The 23,830-nt window shown below is 34.4% G+C and overlaps 1 protein-coding gene across 1 annotated transcript in view; it reads right to left on the reverse strand.

The window, feature by feature from the left end:
* The window catches only part of LOC149578706 (FBD-associated F-box protein At2g26860-like), a 99,963-nt gene that overhangs the window by 57,295 nt on the left and 18,838 nt on the right, over positions 1–23,830 (reverse strand). The window contains exon 2 of the mRNA XM_089831248.1: positions 21,447–23,523. The gene's annotated coding sequence lies outside the window, so the exon portion shown is untranslated. The remainder of the gene's footprint in view (positions 1–21,446; positions 23,524–23,830) is intronic.

Genomic DNA, 23,830 nt, shown 5'->3' on the forward strand with positions numbered 1-23,830 from the left:
AATTTTGAAATTTTGTATATAAGCCTAAAATTTTGTATATAAGCCAAAAAAAGATATTGGATATCTGAGTTATGCTCGTAAATGAAGATCATTCATGCATGACCAAGTGTTTTTGTCACTCATGTCAAAGGGGGAGATTGTTGATCTTAGATTGGTTTTGACAAATGAGTTTCTATACACTTAAGTCATTTATAAGTTATGTACTTAGTTCATGTCTAACAGATAATGCATGCTGAGCATAACATGTCATATAGTGCATGTCGACTCACTCAAGTGCCAAGCAACAATATGTGTTGAGTGATTTAAGTGACGAGTAACTAGTAAGTGTCAAGTCACTCAAGTGCTAAGCAGATAGCATGTACTGAGTTAATTAAATGCCCGAGTCATTCAGAGGCCAAGTTATAGCATTTAAGTTGTAGTTGATGCCAAGCATCAGGCACTTTAAATGTCAAGTTATACAGTTTTGACATAGTTGTTTGAAATGACACAAACTTCTATGTAAACTACTTTTGAGCAAACTTAAGAATTTTTTACAATCTTAGATGATAAAAACAAACTTTTATTGTGAATCCCTATGCATTACATGTAGCCAATCAGAAAAAGGGAAAGATTAAGCAGCAATATGGGTGAATCACAATCGTTGATTCATACCTAACCCTAACCTAGGTCTTCTTAAGGAGGACAAACCCTAAACTTTTTATGTGTGTGGAAGGAGAAAAGAGAAGTTTTGCATATGCAAATAGAGCTTTCATGGTGACTAAGGAGTTGTGATTTGAAATACATTGTAGAATCAATTAAAGGAGAACAAAGGAAAGCAATTAGAAGATAGCAAAGATACATCTGATCAAATAGGATCAAGCACACATCAGGAAAGAGATGATCTATCATCAAACAATAGAGTGCTAACCAAAGGATCATTATTGTGACATTCTAAAATGTGAATCAGTTAAATCTCTTAACAAAGTAGCCTTAACGAACTATTGTAAATCCTTTAACAAGGTGCTTACTTCATTGTAACTCAAAGTCCTTTCACCAAGCACACTTCTTACATGTTGAAATCATTTAACAAGGTGAGACCTAACAATCTTTGTAAGTCTTTAATAGGGCAAACCTTTCATAGGGTAGATCATGTTTCATTATCAAAACATTGTAACCTTCATTAGATACACTTTATTATTGCAGTAGTGAAAATTTGCGGGTGACATCCCCACTCTAGTTTTACCTTCTCCTTGGAGGATTTCTAGGTAATCATATCTTGTGTCATACATTTGTATGAATATTTATTTATTTACATGCTTTAGATATATATGCTTGATCTGGTATTTCAATTTACTTATTGAATGAGATGGATGTGATATCCAATATACAATATCAGAGTTTACTTTCCCTATTGTATTTCCAACATATATTGATTCCCTCAATGAGTTAGGAGCAATTCCCCTAGCTCAAGCCCCACATAATTTTGATTATAACTCTGTTGAAAGAAAAAAGTTAGTGAACCAGTTATAGAAAGCAAAATTGTTGGCTCTAGAGATGGATGAATGGATTGATGGTATAATCAATAGTGGGAAATGATTCATCAAATAATCTAGTGTGGTGTTCAATGATGCCAAATCCCTACTTGGGGAAGTTCAAACCTAAAATATGGCATGAGAAGTAGATGGAGCTAAATGGTCAGTTGTGGTTTCTCAGATTGAGGAAGTGGAATAGTATGGTGTTAATGAATTCCTAATTGAGAATCCTTTCAAACCCATGAGCCCTAGCATGTTTTACATTCTCAAAGAAAATATGACTTGGAAATTCTCTATGAATGAATTTGCCATCACGAAGGCACAAGATATGGAGAAAGAAATCAAAGACATATACAACAACCTCGTAAAAGACATGAAGATCATAAACCTTATTGGTGCCCTGCAGTTTGATGAAGGAAGCCTTGATACAGAACTACTTATTAAGACATTTGAAGAAGATATGAAAAAGGTGAAGGAGGACATGAATCCCATTGTCGTAGATTTCACTAAAATTGCTCAGATTGAATTTGTGTTGGCCCTATGCATGTATCATTTTCCAAGGTATGTTGAACAAGTCACTACGATGAAGTGACATAAGGATACATGAAGGGTTAAGCTCTTGAGTATAAAAAATCCTACCTCTAATGCTATGTAGGAGTTTGTATGTGCTTTTTGCATCTAGAAGCTAGCACACATCCCCACCAATAAAGAGGAATGAGACAAAGATCTTGGGTGTGGCCTTCTCTTTAGTCTTAGTTTATTTTAATCTCCTCTTATGTTGTTTTAAGACATATTAGACACCTGCTCCTTTTTGAATTACCCAGTTGTAATAACTGTTACTAATAACTATCAAAGGGTCAAGTTTTCAAGGAGACCCTTCTAGCAATCTTAGACTACAAGTATGAAACTTTTAGATTGAATAGCAGTTAGAGGATAGAGAAAAAGAAAAGACATTACATTTTTTCTCTTGGGTAGTAGATATTGAATGTTATCTTTTTTATGGTAATGCTTGAACTAAATTAATATCAAATACTTTGGAGATTATTTTTTTATGGCACTTAGAATCAATACGATATGAACTAGTTTCATAAAAGCAATCTAAATCTATGTTATTTGAGATTGTATTGAAGAACATTACTTTGAGAATATTTTCTTTAAATTTCATGTGCTATTGTGATCTCAGTGGGTTAGTGATTTAATTGATCCTTGCATTGCTATCATCTTCTAATGAAGCTCTGAATCACTAGGAACTTGAAGGGCTTTGTTATCTTCTTGTTCCATTTAGTATCCTTATAATCATATTATTATAGACCTTTCATCCAAGAATTATTTTTGCTTCCTTTAATGTTTTTGTGTTAAAAGCATGTATATGTGCTTTAGTTTAGGGATTAGCTAAATATCCAATGAGGGAGCTACACCTCATCCAATTCATAGGGAGGTTAGTTACTGAACCTACCCAATTTTTATGAACATTTATGTCTTAAAAAAGGGAACAATATAGTCAATAAGTAGCTATTAACATGAAGACCAATCTTTTACTAACAACAAGTTAGTGTCACATTTTAGATCTAATACATTAGATTGTTTTCTTACCATTGCATTTATTTGTAGCTCTTGATGGGGAAAGATTCATTAGCAAGATTATTGTAAAATCTTCTAACAAGGTTTCTCTTAAAAGGAGACTTGTAAATCCTTTAACAACGTAGCTCTTATAGGCTTGTGTAACATTAACAGGCTATAGACATTTCTAACAGGATGTGTTTCTAGAAGAAATAGTTGTAGCTCCTAACAAGGCAACCCTTTACATGCATTATAAGGGCTAGTGGGTATATTATCCCCACCATGTTTTTCATCCTCTAATTGAGGGTTTCCACATATAAAAACTTTGTGTCAACTTGATGAATGTTTTTGTGTGCAATCCTACATGCTTCTACTTTATTGCATTTATCTTTTAGTTGTTAAATGGATTGCACCAAGTTTTTTTAGAGTGGTTGAAGGTGCAACTTGTTTTGGAGCTGGTACTACTCGCCCCCCCCCCCCCCCCCCCCCACCCCAACCTTCTCAATACTGATTGGGACCAACAAATATTTTATCTTGATGTTTCATTCGTGGAAACTACAACCTATTATAACCCAACTCTCTTTGTGAAACAATGAACACACGTCTCTTTCCTACCTCCATCTTATGTCAATGTCATTTTAGTAATTACAACTTTGGCATAAACCATTAAATATTTGTAGTATTTATTATTGTTCTGATTGGCTATCTATTTTCCTACTGCTTTTTATACATTTTGGACAAGTTTTTGTTGACTACATTAATTTTCAATATGAGACATTATATTATCCAGTTGAAGTCTCTTATATAATAGTCTATCAGCTAATTAGAATTGTACCTATAATCTTTAAATGAGAGCATAAATTAAACTTTAACCTAGACCATTATCCTTATTGTAAGGTGGTAAAAATCGTAACTCCAACCATAAACTAATCATATTCCTAAATCTAAACTCTATCCTAACCCTAACCCTAATCAAAATATCAACCTTAATCATAGTAATAATCATGATGTGACCCCTTAACCTAACCATAAGTATAACACTAAATGTTATTGATAATCCTAACCTCAACCACAACTCTAACTCCCACCCTAACTAAAGCATTAAATTCTAATCTTAGGTACAACCAAAACTCTAAACCCAATCGTAACCCTATACATGGTTTAAATATAAACTCTTCTCCAAAATTGAACGTTGAATTTGTAACCTTAATCAAAACCCTAACCATAACCATAATTACAATCATGAAATAAATATCAACTATAACCACAAGTGTAATCCTAAACCTTGATTATAATCCTGAAGATAACATAATGACTATATAAACCTTAAACATAAGAATAATCACAACTACAACCATAATTGTAAACCATAAAACATAATCATAATAGTATTAATAAAATCTAGCCATATCAAAGACCTAACAATTAAAAATAAACATCTTTAATATGATTGATTCTTAATTTTAAAAGAGGCCAAAATTAGGGGGTTGGTCCATTAGTACAAACATCCAACAAATCCTCTAACAACAAATAAACAACATAACCAATCAACAACATAAACTCAACCAATCCCCTTTTTAAATATAAAAACCCATCCCAACTATCCATTAATAGTAGATAAAATTGACTTTTCCAATTAAAACTATATTCTAACCAAAGACTCTTATAATTCATCAAGCTACTAAAGACTAACAACATACTACTAATGCTACAATGACAATTAAAGATCAAAATAGTAGATAAAGTGTTCAGTGTCATGCAGGGCAAGAAGTTAGAGTACTAACAACAAAACTAAAAATCGAAACTCATTTCTTTTTTATGGTTGACTTCAGAGGTTTTTAGAGAGAAACTCTCAGTCAATTGTCTGTCAGGAACCTTTACGACCGCTTAAAGTTTCCCTTTTTGTCATCTCCCAAGCCCTTCTCTGTCTCCTATTGGAGGAGTTGCAACATGGTGGTAGAAGATTGCATCACCTTAATAGAAAAATTGCCAATGTATTGAAATTCTCATCTAAGTTAGTGACCATTCCATTCAAATAGTTAACCTCCTTTAGACTTTTTGTATCCTCCACAAGGGAGTTGTAGTCCTAGTAGTTAACTTTAACCTTCATTATAGCCTCATCCTACACATAAGGATTAGTAGAGTCATTTAAGATTTTCTTCCCCTCCTCAGTAGGGCTATGGGGGGAAGTGGAAGTCACAAGAGAAGCAACTTTATTTGTGAAGCCAAGGGGGGAGGTAGCTACCCTATGAGAGGAATTTTTGAGATTTTAAGAATGTTTAGGTGTAGTGAAATCAATGGAGTTAATTTTAAAGATAGAAAAAATGTGAGTAGTGTCCCTATTGTCAGTTGTGGTATCCACCTATGGCATAGCCTTTCTGCTTTCAAATTCTAAAATATATTCTTCTTCTTTAGGTACACAAATCAACATTATCTTGCGCTCTATCTTTGTGAATCCATATAGCTTCACAACCACACTTTGCAACTATCTTTCCCCATGGTTTGACCTAGGTAAAACTTATCACGGCCTTCTTCTCACCTTTATCTCCTACCCAGAGTATGAAGAGACCATATAGTTTCCCTGACACCAACCACTCCATATCAGTGAAACCCTATAGTGTTCGTCTTCGCCAGTGACACTCCTCCCACAACACTCAGTGACAGAATAGAGCCCCTAGTCACCCCCGTCCATCTCATTCATTGTTTTTCTTCTTCTCTTCAAGGAAGGATCCCTAATCCCATTCGAGATGACTCTTTCTCTCTTCTTCATCTTCTATTTTAGGTTTGTGCTTGCTCCTTTATCAGCACCATTTGGTGTTCCATTTGCTGCTATGTTCTTGGTTGTAAGCTCCAAGTCCCATGGACCTGTGTTGTGGTCTCTTGCTGGACATTAATATTATCTTATCTTATCTTATCTTATCTTGTCTTATCTTCAATGTATCTACTCCTCGTTGCTTTATCTTTTTACCTTGATCTACTATGCTTATTGTTGTCAATGTCCTTAGACCCAAAACCAAAATCCTCATCATCAATATTACAGGTTCTATTTGTCATTTGTTTCCTCCTTGGACTGGAAGCTATCCTATGAGAGTATCTACAACCTCCACCAAAATCCCCATCTAAGTTTCCAAGGTCTATAGGAGGTTCTAACTTGGGTTTTTTCTTAGAATCAACCTGAGAATGGGTACTCTTATTTTTCTTACCACTAGCATAGGGTATCACATGGGATGCCTATGGGGTAGGTTTAGTAGAACAATTAGCATAAGGGTCAACATAAACATCCATTTTAGCAGGGGCACTTTAGAGTATGATATTAAAGCAAGGAAAAGAACATAATGGAAATTATATTGCTGTAGGATCAAACCTTGGTAGAGAATAACACAATTCTTGCCAAGACTCCTCCTTTCACAAACTTCCATAACAAAGGTTTCTAAATCTTGAAGGAGAGAAAAAGGAATGGAAACAATATCATGGTAATAGAAATGGTTTAAAAAGAGGGAAATGATAACAATAGTTAACACCAAAGTGTCCCTCCAACATAAGGTATTTTATATGAGAAAACATACCATGTTCTAGGGTTTGGGGAGTTATTCCCTATCAAGGTTGCCACAAAGTTTGATAGGGGATTCCTTAGCCTTGAAAAACCTATTGAGACTAGTCTTATCTAACACTCTAGTCACTTTTTTTTTTCATTCTCTCCTCAATGGATAAACAAATAGCCTAAGAAATGACTTCCTCATTAGTTTTAAAAGTGTTCTCATTAATGGTAACCTTTCTCTCATTCCAAGAGTTAACTAGCTACATAGAATAAGTCTCATTGTAACCATCCATAGCCTCCATAAAGGGAAAAATCCCACCTTCTTCAATAGTCATCCAAATGTATGGGCCCTAACACCATTCATCTTCAAAATTTCTTGGTTCAACCCTAACCATACCTCCTTCCATTTCTAGGTCAGATCCAGTATTCTTTGAAATCTCTAGCATAATGGCAAGGAAAACACCTAAGTGATTGCATCTTTTATAGTAAGGCCCATTACTTCTAGCCTTTTGTAAATGAAATTATCTTATAGAAACAATCGCTAAAATGATATGGAAGCAGTTCTTCCCATTATAATAATTTCTAAGCATGGAATGAAACAGGTCACATTTTGCCTGTACAAAGCCACATGTAAAATGACAACCATCCCAAAAAAGCTTATTTTGGAGTCATTTCAGCAATCGTGCTTAGCAGAGGTAGTTGGATAATTATCTTCATAACAAAAGAAATCAAATAAAAAAATTCCAACATAATCAAACCTAGTCTCTTCCATAATATCCACACTATGAGAAACAGTGCTTACTTTATAATCTTCGTATAAATCATTTCTAGGTTTGGGTAGGTTGAAAATTGGAAAAAAAATCATAATCCCTGCCAAATAGATGACTACCCAAGGGTTCCAATAAAAAGCTTCAGTCGTTAATATGATAGTCATGGCTAAGGGGTTGAGGATTGTTCTCTCCCAATAAGCGATTGAAAATTTTCTAATAAAGGGGTCATTTGTCTTCAAATTTTAATATTTTTAACCTTGAATCCCAACCCAATCGACAAACATATTCCCCTCTATAAGTGTGTTGAAGGTCATTTCCATTTGGAGACCAAAATATCCTCTTGCAACAGATTGACAACAATGTTATCCACCACCTCCACAGGGTTCTTTGTACCTCTAAAAATACGATTAGTTCTCTCTTTCCAAACATTTTAGCAAATAATGGGAGAGAGCATCTTCCACAAAAGAATGCTCTAAAGGAATGTGTCGAAGGATAAGACCGATTAAAAACCAATTGTTGTTGATCATCTATGAAAACCCAAGATAAATCAAACTTGCGGAGAATTATTGACCGAACCCATGAGGTAAAAGGATAAGAGATGAAGAGATGATTAATTTCTTCTTTAGCTCTTTTGCATAGAACACACTAGCTAGGGAACTAAAAGCCCCTCTTTTTTAAATTATCAATTGTTAGGATTTTACCATGAAGGGAAGCACACCAAAAGAAATTAATCTTGGGGAGAAATTGAGCATTCCAAACATATTTCCAATAGGGAGGGGCCTCCACACTACTAACCAGAAGGAGGTCGGATGACTAGATAGTAAAATAACAAAACTAACTTTTATCCCATATAAACCTATCATTTCTAGAGAAAAATGGGTATCTGACCTATCCAAGGAGACTCTGGAGCTCCTTCAACAAAATAGAAACATGAGGAGTTAATTGTTCATTCACAACAAGAGACCTCCATTTTTGGGAGGGGAAATATATTCTTTAATGAGGGATCTGAACTTCTCTTTAATATTATGCATAATATAGAAGAATTTTCTCACAAAAAGAGTCTTAGCTCCTAACAATTTATCCTCTAAAAATATGATTTTACCTCCTCTATTCACAATCCACCTGAGACCCTATCTTGAGGACCCTCTATTCCTAACAAAAATATTCCATATTTTAGAGCCCAGAGTGAGGTCTTTATCAAACAAGAGGTAAGGAAAAGAGAAGTGGTGAAAGTATTTATCCTGCATAATATCACCCCAACCCTCAATGCATGTAGCAACCAAACACCAATCAATTTTCGTGAGGAGGGCCTTATTAAGATTGGTTATTCTTCCAATCGTAAGCCTCTCATTGTCTTTGGTTTGCAAATTGTCTCCTAATTAACAAGACTAATTCTAGCCTTTTTCTTGACCCTCATTCAAAGGAAGTTCCTTTGAATATTTCCAAGCTATCCACCATAATTTTGGATATTTTAAATAGTGAGAGGAAGTAGAATGACATACATTGTAGAGAAGCAATAACTAAGTGAAGCTTTTCAGCACTACATAGCACTTTTCCTTTCCAACATGTGATCTTTCTACATTCATTCAAGGATAGTGTTCCAATATTGAGAATTCACCTCCTTAACAATGATAACAAGACAAAGGTAAGTATTAGGCAAATTGGCAACATGATAGCCCAACATCAAGGTGATCCTCCTCTAAAAATCTTAGTTGTATTGAAGAAGTAAATTTTTCTTTTGTTGAAGTTTATCAACTATCTTGACACATGAGCATAATCGTCCAAAAGATTCTTCCATTGCCTTTCTTCAATAATAGAAGAGATTCCAAATACAAAAGAAACATTTACAAACTATTGTAGGGCTTCAAGAGGGAGTGAGGAGGCAACTCTAATACCTTTAATACTGTCTTCATTAGCCATGGACATTTTTTTTGTACCTAACACTTCAACAACCATGATAAAGAGATAAGGAGAAAGGGGGTCCCATTGCCTCAAGTCACAACCTAATCTGAAAAATCCCTAAAACAACCCATTGATAAGAATCAAAAAATGCACTAACTCAATGATTTTGTTGATACCATTTATAATTTTTTCATTAAAAACAATCCATAATACAACTACGTGTAAGCATGTAAGGTGTTCTAATCAACTATGTCATAAGATTTTGAAATATCTTGATTATTTTACTAGTTAAATGTTGTTTATTATTTAATACCATTACCTAAATATCTAATAATAAATATGAACTATGAAGTTGATAAATATATATTAAAAATATAAATTAGATTAATTATGCTAAGCTCTAATTTTTTTTTGTATTTTGATTGAAAGATATAATATTTAAATTAAACTTTAAATATAAGTGTATCGTCGTAAATTGGAAGCACTTCAATTTAATGATGGTTTAGCACCTATTTAATGCAAAATCAACATTTATTTGCATCTCTCTTTTGTTCTTTCCTTTTCTTTTGATTTTTGCTAGGTGGAATTAGGGTAGGACCTAATAGATCCTCTTTAATGCTTCTATTTTCACAACATAGAAAAAGAGATAGTATCTAACTACCTAGGTTCTCCCTTTCCTTGGTCCAATCACTCATTCTATTTTCTGCACCGTAACAGTCATGTCTCAAATTTTGCACCTAATTTTTGGGATTTGGGACTTATTTTGGGACCCCAAGGGAAAGTTGAAGGTTCTGAGCCTTGTTCAATTAGGAACACAATAAATCCTTGTTGGGCCACTCAAGTCTCCTATCTAGATTGATTTGAGATGCAAAATTCTAAGTATACTCAGCCTGCAGGTGAAAGTTATTCCAAGCCCTTTATAAACCCATCCATTTGCCTTATTTTGCATCCATAATTTATCATCCACATGTGCACTAGCTCTCAAGCACTCTAGTTCTCAAGCATTGAAGTTTCCAAGTTTTCAAGCCTTCAAGCAATTCCTCCATTGAAGATCAAGGATTCAAGCAATTGAAGGAGCTTATCTAGTATTCAATATTTCCCTCAATACATTCAAGACCCTTAGTTGCATCTTCTACATCCATTCATATACATTCCTCTTGATCTGATTTAATAGGTGAAGTAAGCTCATTGCATTTGATTTGAGAGATCCAACTATTGTAAGGTGAATGTGTGCATTTACTTTACATTTCAACATTTCAATTCAAGGTCAGTTTCTAAACTAGGGTTTGACCAAGGGCAATCCCCCATTAAAAAACAAAAACTATTTTTCTTGCAAGTTGTAGATTTCAGAAAGGTGAACAAGTTGCAGATTCATACACCCTTTTTGCAGAAGTTTGAAAGTGCAAAATCTTATTCATGTTCAGATACTACTACTCATTATCATATTTCTTCCCTTCATAGGGAAAAGTTATCCCTACTAAGAAAAGTAGACTAATAAATAGTCGAACAACTTTTGGGTTTCAGAGATCTCGCAATTTCAAGTTTAAGGCTTAGATTATTTGTCCATTGGAGTTGCACAGACATCAGAAAATCAACTTCAATGTTCCTCATTCTTAAGTAAGTCTTCTTATTACCTTAATTATTTTAGTATATCTAATTCCTACATCTAGTGATTTTATTTCATATCTCTTGCTACATCAAGCGTTTCATGAACTTTTGCATCTCTTCTCTAATTCTATGACCACTAGATCTTGGCTTGCATTAGTGCTCCTTTATTATTTGGTTAGCGCTAATCTTCCTAGATCTAGTCACCTTAGAGGCGGGATTAAAAGGATAAACTTCCTTGATTCCCCTTTTGAGAGTTTAGGGTTACGTGATGATCTTTGTTTTACTTTCCTTGATTCACATTTTCCCCTAAACATCTTTAATGAACCCGACTTATGCTCTCTTTCTTTTTTGTGTTTGATTGTATTACCTTCTTCATTTTTGTAATCTATATGTGTATGTTCTATGTATTAATTATCATTAGACTTCATTGTATGCTTTGTGATTTATTTCATACCTTAAGGCTAGATTCCTTTAGTGTCATATTTCCTTGCTTGGTATATGAGCTCCATTACCTTAAACCCTACCTATAGTATTCTTGTTTAGATAATTCATAGACTCATGACTCCCTTTGATCTAGAATCTTCTTCTCCTCTCTTTAGGAACCTTAGTGATCTTATGGTTTCACATTATCCTAATCCTTCCATGGTTAATGACTCTTCTCATTCATCTCATTATGAAGATGAGGCTTCAAGGGTTCTTACTGAACAAGTTCATAATCTTGCTATTAAAATTGATAAAATGCATGATTGACCTCTTCAAGAGAATCATGATACAAATACTATTTCTTCTTTTTATGCCCTTAAGAAAGTGATATGTAATGATGAATATGGTGTTAATATTTTGTGTGGTCTTTCTCACCCTGCCACTCTTGTGTTAAGCCTTTGGTTTAAGCCACATCAAAAAAAAGGAATGGTACCACCTGTCACCAATGTTGAATTTGCCTTGCATATTTCCACACCTGTCTCTAGCATTCCTACCTATGTTTTTCCTATTGTCACTTTCTATTCAACCATCCAATCCTATCACAAGTCTTCCTATTCCTTCTCTACATGTGAGTATTCCACCTTCTTTATTGCCTACCTCACAACCTTCATATAATAGTGTTGCTTACACTTATCCTAATACCCTTACTATGGTTCCTAGTTTCCCACCTATAACACCCTCTATTCTAGCTAATCCATACTCTTCCTATTGTGTCGAATGTGTCATTGCCAAATATTTCCTCTAATGATTCCACTATCTTCAGTGTTGCTCAAATTGTTTCTTCCTTACAACAAAAACTTGCTTCCCTTACTCAATCCAACTTAAATGTGCCTACATGTGATATGGACAACCCTTTGTCCTTTGATATCATCCGTACCACAACTTCTCAACAAGCTAATATGCCTCGCCTTGATAATTATAATGGTAAGGGTGACCTTGTGACTAACCTTAAAACATTTCAAGTTCTATATAGTGATTACTGTCATGATAATAGGATTTTAGCTAAGTTGTTTGTTCACACTTTTTGTGACAAAGCTTTGAAATGGTATTGCTCTTTGCCACCTTATTCTATTGATTCCTTTCACAAACTTGCTAATGCTTTTATCCTACAATTTCAGAATATTGATCCTCAAGTGTCTACGATTTATTTGATGCATTATAAACAAGGTCTTAAGGAAAAAGTCACTAATTTTATTGATAGATTTAAGAAGTTGCATGCTCAAGTTTATTATCATGTGCCTAATTTTGATATTCAACATATGTTTATTATGAATGTACAAAAAAATCATTAGGGATAAGATCACATGTACTGAATTTACTTCTATTTCACAACTTTGTGCAGTGCTTGATTATTATCAATACAAGTGAGTCAGTTTGAGAGCACCACTCCAATAGCTCCTATACCTATTGATAAGATTGATGTCACACCTAATCACAAAAAATTTCACAAACCTAAAAACTATGTCAAGGTCAACAAAGAAACAAATGTAGAAGATGAACAAGTAGTTGTTACATCCAAAAGTGTCATTACTTCTTCCTATATTATTCAAATGAACCATAAGTTCACTCCTCTTTCTAAGTCTTTGCATTCAATTATGGGAAGGTTGGTTAGTGTTGATATTATTACACTCCCTTCTATTAGACCACTTCTTCCTTTGACCACATCAAGTACACACTTTGATCCAAAAGCCTTTTATCAACATCATCATCAGTATGGCATGATACTAAGGCATGTTATACTCTGAAACATAAGATTCAAGACTTGATCGATTATAATGCTTTGTCTATTAATAGTTATAATAATGGAAACAAATTTGTGGTGTCTCCTAATCAAAACCTTCAAATCTACACCAATCCTTTGCCTCAACACACTACTAATACAATTGCTCAATCTCCACCTCCAATACATGTTGATAAAATTGATGCCACACCTAATCACAACAAATCTCACAAACCCAAAAAATATGTCGAGATCAACAAAGAAACTAACGTAAAAGATGAACAAGTAGTTGTTGCATCCAAAATTATTGTTGCTTCTTTCTTTCTTTTTCGGATAAACTGTAAGTTTGCTCCTCTTTTCGACTCTTTGCATTCAATTATAGGAAGGTTAGTTAGTGTTGATATTATTACGCTCCCTCCTATTAGACCACCTCTTCCTTCAACCACATCAAGTCCACACTCTGATCCTAAATCCTTTTGTCAACATCATCATCAACCTGGCCATGATATCAAGGTGTGTTATACTCTAAAACATAAGATTCAAAACTTGATTGATTCTAATGCTCTGTATGTTGATAGTTATGATAATGGAACCAAATTTGTGGCACCTCCTAATCAAAACTTTCAAATCTACACCAATGCTATGCCTCAACACACTACTAATACAATTGCTCAACCTTCTTCCCCCAATCTAAATATCTCTTATGATAACTTGTGGGAAGAGAATGACCATACTATTAACAATGTGGAATGCGTACCTCAATCTCCACCTCTACCTAAGAAGAAAGTTCCATCTTTAAATCTCATGATCAACCTATGCATAAACTAAATCTTAAGCATGTTATAGAGCTTACTAATTCATTTGATGATTCTGACATTTTCCATGCTCCTGATGGTCCTCTCTATATTACTACTAGGGTTGCTAAATATTTTTCTTATTCTTATGGTTGTCTTGTTGATCCTACTTTCATGGTTAATGTTATCACTAAGGAACATTTGTTTGCTAATGAATTGCATTGTGACTTCTATGATTCAACTAATACTTGAATTCAAACTTCTAATGGTTTTTATCCCCCTCATGGTTCCATTTCCTTGACCATTGAACTCTGTTGCAAAGTGGTGAATAATACCTTTCTTGTTATTCCAATCTACTCCAAGTGATGTGTGGTTTACCTTAGTTAAGTCATTTCTTCTTCTATTCATCAATGTATTAAATTTCCCCATGATGGTGAGATTAAGATGATCAATCGTAGTCTTTATCATCCCTCTAGGCCTAGACATTGCACTACCCTTGATTTCTTTTTGCTTTCTATTCCTACTACACCTCCTATTTGTCTTAGTTATCTTTTCCAATCATATTAAGCTCACAAGTGTCAAAAGATTGTTGAGTTGAGTATGTGTAAGGATATTACTCGTAGTCTTTTGCCTACATCTTCTACATATATTTCTTCTAATTCTTTAATTTCTAATGGTCAATCACCACTTGCATCTAATCCACCTAGTGCAGTTCCTCCTTGTTCTAAACCTGATGTTGTTCCCCCTGTTAATTTGTCTAATGATGGTAAAGAACATATGTCTATTGATCCTCCTTCTCAACAAACTTCTAGCAAGACTAAGTGTAATTGGCATGCTTGTGAATGTTGAAAGAATCATCAAGCTCACACTAAGGCTCGTATGCATGCTTCTCATTCTTCTTCCCCTTCCTTAGATTCACCCATGTCTGTAGAGGAAGTTAATCATACTAATGAGATAGATAAACGTGGTATTCATATTTTGGATTCTAAGCTATTAATCTTGATAAAGAAGATACATTAGATGATGATAAGCATGAGACTATTGATCTTGATGTTGATTTGCCAAACATGCTTTCTATACAACTCACATCTAATCGCGGGCATAATGACTGTCAAGGGTGTCCCTTTTCACATTTAGTTATTATTCATGTTGTGTTGGACATTGCTCCTCTTGCAAGTTGTCTACCTTCTCTACATATTACTGACCGAGATTTGGGAGGGTAATGCGCTTGAGTGAGTGCTCTAGCATAGTAGCTTTTGTGTGTTTGCTTGGTGTAATGTGCTCCCCCTTCCTACACTTGTTGTGTTTGTTTAGAATTTTTTAGACAACTCTTGTTGCTCCATTGGCACAAGGTGATAAAAGAATCAATTGTCATGTCATTCTTCTATTTGTATCTCACTTCTTCTATTGTTGTGGTGTATATGTGCCAGTGTTCATAATTGTGTCCTTAGGTTTGTCTGCTTGGATTTGTGACTTACTAGCACCAATTCTTTTTTGTCTCAATGATGGTAGTCTAAAACGACTCTTCTTTGTAAATCTCATGTGTTTTTATTTCATCATGTTGTAGTTCTACTTCTTTTAGGGAATGATGATATTTCATACTTGTTATAATACATATTATCATATGATCATATTGACCCCAAAGTTATTAGTTCTCTTTGTGCTATCTATATGTTATGGTTTTATTTCCCTTGATTTGTCTTCTTTTGGGGGCATTTCATAGTGGAAACGTCTCTTAATAGATCTATGTATACTCTGTTAAAACTATTGTCCTTGTTAAAGTGTTAGCAATGACTTTAATGTGGGAGTATACGCTCTACTCATTTTTTCTTCTAATCATGAAGTAATAAATACAAATTCTGATAATGGCTTAGAGTACTTTAGCCTTGGAGGCTTTGTATGCTTTATTGGTTATTCTCAAATTTATGCATTGTTGCTTCATCGCCCTTTTTTTGCCTACATCTTGTGAATCCCTTTATGGATTATGCACAATCCTAAAAAATGGATTCTCCATGAACACCTTCAACTTAGGAAGTGAGCATCTTTGACATTGGGTCTCTCTTTTCTTTGCACACACATATGCTAAATCTCATACATGGGTAACATATACAAGATTGCTAAATATTATATATGGGTAACGCATCCAAACATACATGCTAAATCTTATATATGGGTAACATATAAGAATTTGCTAAATTTTATATATGGGCAGTACGTAAGAATTTGCTAAATCTCAAATATAGGAAACACATTCAAGCACATCATGCAAAGTCCCATACACGAGTAATACATTTTTTGTTTTGATTTTTCTATAATTCACAATGAGACTTATGTTTCTCATTGACAAATTAATCACACCTCTTCTCCCTTTTGCTTCTTTTAGTTAGTGATTTCTCTCTTATTATGATCTTGTGGTTACCAAAGATTTAATCCCTTAAGGGCTTGATGGATTCTTTATCTCTTTGATTGTGATGAGATTATCTTATGTCTTGTGCTCTACTTTAATAAAGAGTTTGGATCGAGTCCACAATCTTGGTAAAGTGGGGGTTAAATATAGTCTTAAACTGGAAGCAATACAATTTAATTATGGTTTAACACCTATATAATGTAGGATCATCATTTATTTACATCTCTCCTTCCTTCTTTCCCTTTCTCCTAATTTCTCTTAGGTGGAAGTAGGGTAGGACTTGATAAATCCTCTTTAATGCTCTTATTTTCATGGCGTAAAGCTTGAGGTAGGATCTAACTACCTAGGTCTCCCTCTCCTTGGTCCAATCACTCAAAATCTATTTTCTGCACCATTACAGTCATATCTTGAATTTTGCACCTCATTTCTAGGATCTCGGACATGTTGCAATTTTGATCATAGCTAAATCATCATAGGCCCACCATTGTTTGCAACATCACAAGAACCCACCGTGTGTTACCCAAGTCCACATCATTGTCTCAATTTGCTTTCCATGTGGTGCTCTCTAGTTGACTCGTTAATCCACCTCGTTACTAGTTGTCTTATCCACCTCATTGCTTGGTCCGTCCGACCATGCGCAATGATGTTAGTAAGGGCCCACCAAAATTTGCGAAATGCAAAAATCTACCATCTCTCAATCTCATCCATGTCACCACCTCAATTTGTGTGACAATTGTCGACCTTCAATTTGCTCTTAGGGTGTCACATTAGTGCCTATAAATCGCCACAACAATTCAAAATTTAAGTATGTAGGTCTCAAATTATCCTCTGCATCAACATGTGCAAAGTTTGTCCTCCTTGTCATAAAGGAGTGCCTTAGACATCTTAGTGTATTAGGGTGCGTATATAAAAACAACTTGCTCGCCCCACACAATGAATGTGGGATGCCTCCAAAAAAATTCCTTATAAAATACCCCTTTGCAAATAGAAATGGCATTCCCCTATTTGCGCAAACTGGTGCTCTCCTTCACTATGATCTGCCATGAGAAAAAACATTCATCCCTCTTAGCAATCAGGTGAGCAACCCCTCAAACAATGCTCCCTTAGAAAAATGGCAATGTCCTATAGTCTACCCACAAATGAGCTTCCCTCTAGTGATGGCCTTGATCAAAACAACGACCAACAATTCTATGTTTTCTTTGATAGACCCTAGCCCATGCTCAGCATGGTCTTCAAACACAACCACTAGTATTTGCAAGCATCCTCTTAATACTGTCAATTCAATTTTGAGATGCTGACATTGCTAAGAATGTGGTGTGGCCTAGCTTATGTTGACCCTATTGGTTTCAATTCACCTGCTTGCATCTCTGTTTGAAATGGTGGCAAATTTAACCCCTGCAAGCATGCCAAAGAGGCACCCTCATTGAAACGCATACCACTTTAAACTCAGTTCAAAACAACACCCGTGCCCATAGACAAGACTAAAGTGGAAACCTCACAATCACCATTGATCGGACCCAAGTACCTTTGGAAAACAAATATTCTCCATTCATCATCCAAACATGTGGCCAATTCTGCATTATTAAGCACCAAAAATCCCTCTTAATGGGTCTTAAAATGGTGAATCCTCATTCAATTGTGGTCACCATCTTATCCCATGCTAGCCCCCCTACAAACAAGAGCATGAACCCCACGACTTATGTTGATTACGTGGCATCAAATTGTCTAGTCACCACTTCTCCATGTAAAACTATCACCAAATATCTTGTCATATGTGTTCCCAACTTAAGAAACTTAACTTTGACCAAGAAGCCATGCCAACAACATGAAAATGCACACTTGCACACTCACTTGTAACTGTAGCAAATAATACAACATCTTAAACCAATTATATGCTTAATACAATGTCTGCATTGTGGAACAAACCTTCGTGTTGAAAAATATTGAGCAAGGTAGGCCTGGGGTAACTCGATTCCCAAGTGAACCTAGCAAAAAATTGATTTAACACAACTTTACCTCTAAGAATCCATTAGGCAACCTCAATTTGCAATTTGATCAAACTTGGATAGAACTTGACTAAAACTCAATTTTCAACTATTTCAAACAAAGTGCCACAAATTTAATTAAACAATGAAGTCGACCAACCATAAAAACTAACCAATTCCAACAATTGACAAACAAAGTGACACAAATTTAATTAAACAATGAAGTTCACCAACCATAAAAACTAACCAATTCCAACAATTAACAAGTATTCTTTGATACATAGAGACCCGATTTGTAAAATTTCCTTTTATGACAATCACTAGATTAAAAGTTATTAACCCATGAAATAGCATGCTTTAATTTGTTCTGCATTAAACATGTTAATCAGTAATAAACTGTAATTCATATGGCCTTGGTAAAACTCGCAAAAAACAAAGTCTCAAGACTGTAGAACTTGGCAAACTAGTATATGAAGATACCATCTATATGAATCAATGATTTAAATTTCACAACCACCACTAGGACTCCAAATATGATGTCTCCAATATAGGCATTCGTTGATACCATAATTGATAGATGCATAATTTCAAATAAAATGCAATAGGAATCAACCCTGAAAAGTAGACAAATGATCACTAGGAGTTCTGAAACTCGAGACATTAGTCATCTCTGGTATGAATAATTTGTCGGTGCGATTTGGGCTTTTGACAATAGAATGGACACATTTTGTAAACTTGCATGGTAGGCCTCTTAAATTTGTCGAACTTGACATTTTGTAAATCTGAATAAATTTAGTTTCAAATGGGTCTAGAAAAGTGACCAAACAGATTTATGGGGCTCTAAAAATCGGCATGGGGCAAGCATGTCAAGCGTAGAATCCAAGGCTAAAACCAATTTAGCCCCATCAATTACAGATCTCAAATTATAACATCATGAACAGAGGTTCTTGGAATTCTGCAAATCATGTTAGCACCGAATCTGAGTAAATTGCATTTGAATTTGCAATAGGAAATTGATCAAATAAGTTCATCAGGAGCTCAAAATAGAAACATGGAAAGCCTCTAATGTCTACAACACACTGACGAAGAAATTTTGTGAATAGGCTCAACTGGTGCAAAATTCTGATAATGTTCAATTGGCAGGACAAAGTGGAACACCCTACTTTGAGGAAATGGAAATCCTATCAGAATTCAACATAGAAACTTGAAATTTGAAACTCAAGCAGTCTAATATGCAATAAACACATCTCCAAATTGGTAAGTCACAAAACTCAACAGGGCTCATCATATGCACGTGCAAAGTAGGTGTGTCAGAACACTTTTACACTAGCGCAATAATGCAAATTGGCCAGTGGCTCAAAATGGCACCTTACACAATGATAATCTGTAAAATAGGATCCAAAATGCATGTATAAGCTTTAAAAAGAAAAGGCAATGAACACAATAAACACATTACCATAACTCACCTAGAGCACAAATGCACAAAAGCTCACACAAGGGTTCATTTTTGCAAAAACTCAACATGGTACTCTCAAGAATCTGAGATTACCAACATGAGTATTCTTGTTCCGACTACTTATTGACTGAAATAAAGTATTTATGATTGGAAAGAGAAACAATAACGATGCATTGGGTGCATCAAAGTAGCAAAACTAGGTATTAGAAATGGTACAAAATGAACTACTTTGAAAGTATGAATGTCAACTTTTTAAGAAAGATTCGGATTGCCATCCACTGTTGAGAAATGCCAGGATGGATGATCTTTCATAGACATTTAATTTGTTTTCAGCAAGGTCACTAGCAGACGGGGAGACTTGGAGGTCTCTAGTACTGGTATGCCAATTTTTCAAAAATAGGAGACGGAGGTACTTAGAGACACCAAATTATTTTAATAGTTTAAAGAGTCTAATACTAAATAGTAAATACAAAATATTAATACTATAAAACTATAACAGTATAGTAAGTAATAATAGTAATGTCACATTTAAATAGAGTCAAATATTTCAAAACTCACATTATCACATTACTGTGTCTCATAGTCATATTTTGTTTTCCAAATATAACATATGATCATCATCATATCAGATTGATAATCGCTGAGATTATCATTGCCTAATCAAATTTTAAATTCAAAAAAGTATAGTTTGATGCTAAATTGCCGATATGCAAAAAAAAATGAACAAACTTAGTATAGTAAACAAAAACAAGAAATCTATTTAATACTAGTATCTTGATGGTACTATCATCTACTCCACAAGGTTGTGATCATCCATCTCAAGGTCTTCAGCTATCATGCTCTCCAAAAAATCATTTAAATTGTCATTGGTCTTTTTTTTGCATTAGAAACATTAAAATGAGGGCTAAAATACATAAATAATTTAATATTATATTTTACATTTATTTTTTATCAAGAGACTTCAGGGAGACTTCAAGAGACTTAATCATGAAGTCTCCAACCTTTTTTGAAGCCTCCAAAATGCATCTTCGTCTTCGAGACATGTCTTTAGGGGGGGAGACGGGTCTCCCAGTAACCATGATTTTCAGGAAGTGATAGAGAGATTCAGCTAATGGCCAAAATACTCGGATGTATGTTACCGGGCATTGCACATGATTTGTTGAACATAGAGGTTAAAGGCAAGTAATAAATAAAGGAGTGATTCTAAGTGAAAATGATCAATTTGTGAGAAGTGAGTGTTATTCAGTAGGATAAGAAATATTTGCAATGTGTAGAAAAGAAATTTATGAATCATCAATTTTACACAAATGCACTCATGACAACCTTCCATAGTTTTTGCAATGAACAAGCGCAGGAAACAGCATTTGAGAATTGTTGGTCAATGTCGTGAAAGTATTTTGTCAAATAGAAACATGACATATTCAGGCATTAAAAATGCCCTTGATAAGGTTGCAACAATTTTTCCCCGTGTCTAAGACACAGACATGATTGCAGATTTTGTCTAAGACACAGACATGATTGCAGATTTTTATTGGAAGAAACTATCAGATGGGTTTGTTAATGTTGACCATACAACTTCAAACGCTGATTACAAAAAAGCATGTTATTTAACTTGAAGTGTTGAGTGTGAAAGACACTTCACATCTAAAATGGAAGGCATGCTTCCTGATTGAACATTGACAATGAAAACCCAATCAGATTTTGAGGAATACCTCAGTCACAATCCTCTTCGTCCATGTTCTGGAATAGAATTCTGTGTGACAGTTTTGACATCCGGGCCAAACTATAAGACACCTGAATCACTTGTCCTTCCTGTTGAATTGGTGAGACATCTACAGTCATTCCAAGAGTTCTATAACAGAGGAAAAATGATCAGTAGGCTAACATGGAGATATTCTCTAGGAACATGCATCGTTATTGAAAGATTGATCAATGTAAAATTCAAATAGTTTGAACCCTGTCATGCAACTGTGCTATTATTGTTCAATGAAACAGAGATTTTTTTCACAAGTCAAATTCTAGATGAATGAATGATGAATTAAGATTTTTAATGACATCTATGAGACCACAAATCTAAGGGACTACATATCACAATCTTATACAAAGTCCATATACCTTTGTTATTCTCTTACCATGGATCTTGACCATCAAACTAGCAGTCTGCCTTACCTTATCCTCCTCAAATAAACTGGGCATGTTTAACTATCAAACTAACAGTCTGCCTCGTCTTATCCTCAAATACACTGTGAATACTATATGGGCCTTCACGGGCCTTCAGGAAGACCTCATACTAGGGCCGGATGTCTTCATATGCCGCACACTTAATGAGAATGTGCCAATATTGAAGTTAAAGATACAATTGCATTGCTGAAACCCCTTGCATGTTCAAAATACAAAATCTAAGTACATTACCAGATACCAATCTGTGATAGAAAGATACTGTTTAAATTCAATGCAAAATTTTCTTGGAGCAATAGGAAGATCATACTTCGGCACCAACAACCAATGTAAAAGAATATGTCGAGAAGAATGTGTTTCAAGATAGACATCACATAATTGATGCTTCTGTCATAAGAATTGTGAAGAGCAGAGAAGTACTATCTCATAAGGAGTTTCTGATGCAATGTACTGGGCAGGTTAAAGAAGGTTCAAGACACATGGAGAAAATTAAAAGAAGAAAGGAAAATCTGATAGACGGATTACATTGAGAGAAAGAATCCTGGAATTTATAATTACTTGTCTTGATATTAGTTCAGAAAAGATTGTTAATTAGATATATTTTTTACTTCATATTCACAAATTATTTTAGCACTGAACTATAAATCTAATGTTCATTACATTAATCTTCTACTTTTCTTTTCTCCTGGCCATCAAATCATCACCTTGGATATCTCATATGAATGCAATAGTTCAAATGTAAATATATATCACTGACAGAAGAACAATGAGAAAGTTACTATTTTCCATTCATGGTAAAAGAAGAATATTGACCCACACACTGATGATTGTAACTCAATTTTGGACACAGGTGGATAATTGTACCTCAATTTTGTTTTTATGTACTCATTTCTATTAAAGAATGAAATGGATTGACTGTTTTGTTGATTTTTCTGTGTTTTTGGAATATAAACAATCAAAAATTGTGTTGCTAAAATTTCACAAAATACATTTGCCTACATGCAAGTGCATTTTAACTAACTAAACTTTAGCATAACACAACTTTCCTGGGCTACATCACAGGCTTACTGGATATTGAAGATTCTTGTACTAGCTATTCCTTCAAGGTTTTTCTCCAATCATTATGAATTTATTATAAAAGTAGAAAGAACTATTAATTAAAGCATTTAACTAACATTTACATATGCACGAAATGAAACTATATGCTGCAATTTCTAAACAATATTTGCTGCTGTGTACATTCAAGAATATTCTTCAACCAATCTAGAATTTATTATAACAATAGAAAAATAGGCTTGCAATTTCTAAACAATATTTGTTGCTGTGTACATTCAAGAATGTTCTTCAACTAATCTAGAATTTAATATAACAATAGAAAAATAAGCTTACAAATTGATTTTTTCCTATGGCATCTATTTCTTAATCTATTGCACGTACCCAATTTTCAACTTTTAACTGTATCTCTAAAATAAATTGTATCATTTGCACGTTAAAATAAAGCCAAAGGGACTCCAAACCTGCATTGTTTTCACCTTTATTTTGCAAACATGTTTCCTCCAGGCACCGTTCCATGTAGAAATTCCAGCGTATTTCACCTATAAGGGGAGTTCCCTTCACAACAGATGTCATGCTATTATAATACACAGAAAATCTAATAATTTGCACTCTAATCTGAAATAGAAACAATTAAAAATCACCCTTCGGCCTGATTTTACTCAATATAACTGCATCATCAATTTTGACAGTCGGTTTGACACAGTATGACCCGTTCATACATGAGTACATTACAACTAAAGCACGATACAATTTTAATGATTGTTGATTGCATACTGTATACTGTTTTTAACTTTGTATTTATCTATCATTCTTTGCAAACTGTAAACAATCTTTAATTTTCTATTTATCTGTCATCCTTCTC

Source organism: Cupressus sempervirens, chromosome 1 (assembly GCF_028749045.1).
Source record: "Cupressus sempervirens isolate cs-2001-9-10 chromosome 1, ASM2874904v1, whole genome shotgun sequence".
Lineage (NCBI taxonomy): Eukaryota > Viridiplantae > Streptophyta > Pinopsida > Cupressales > Cupressaceae > Cupressus > Cupressus sempervirens.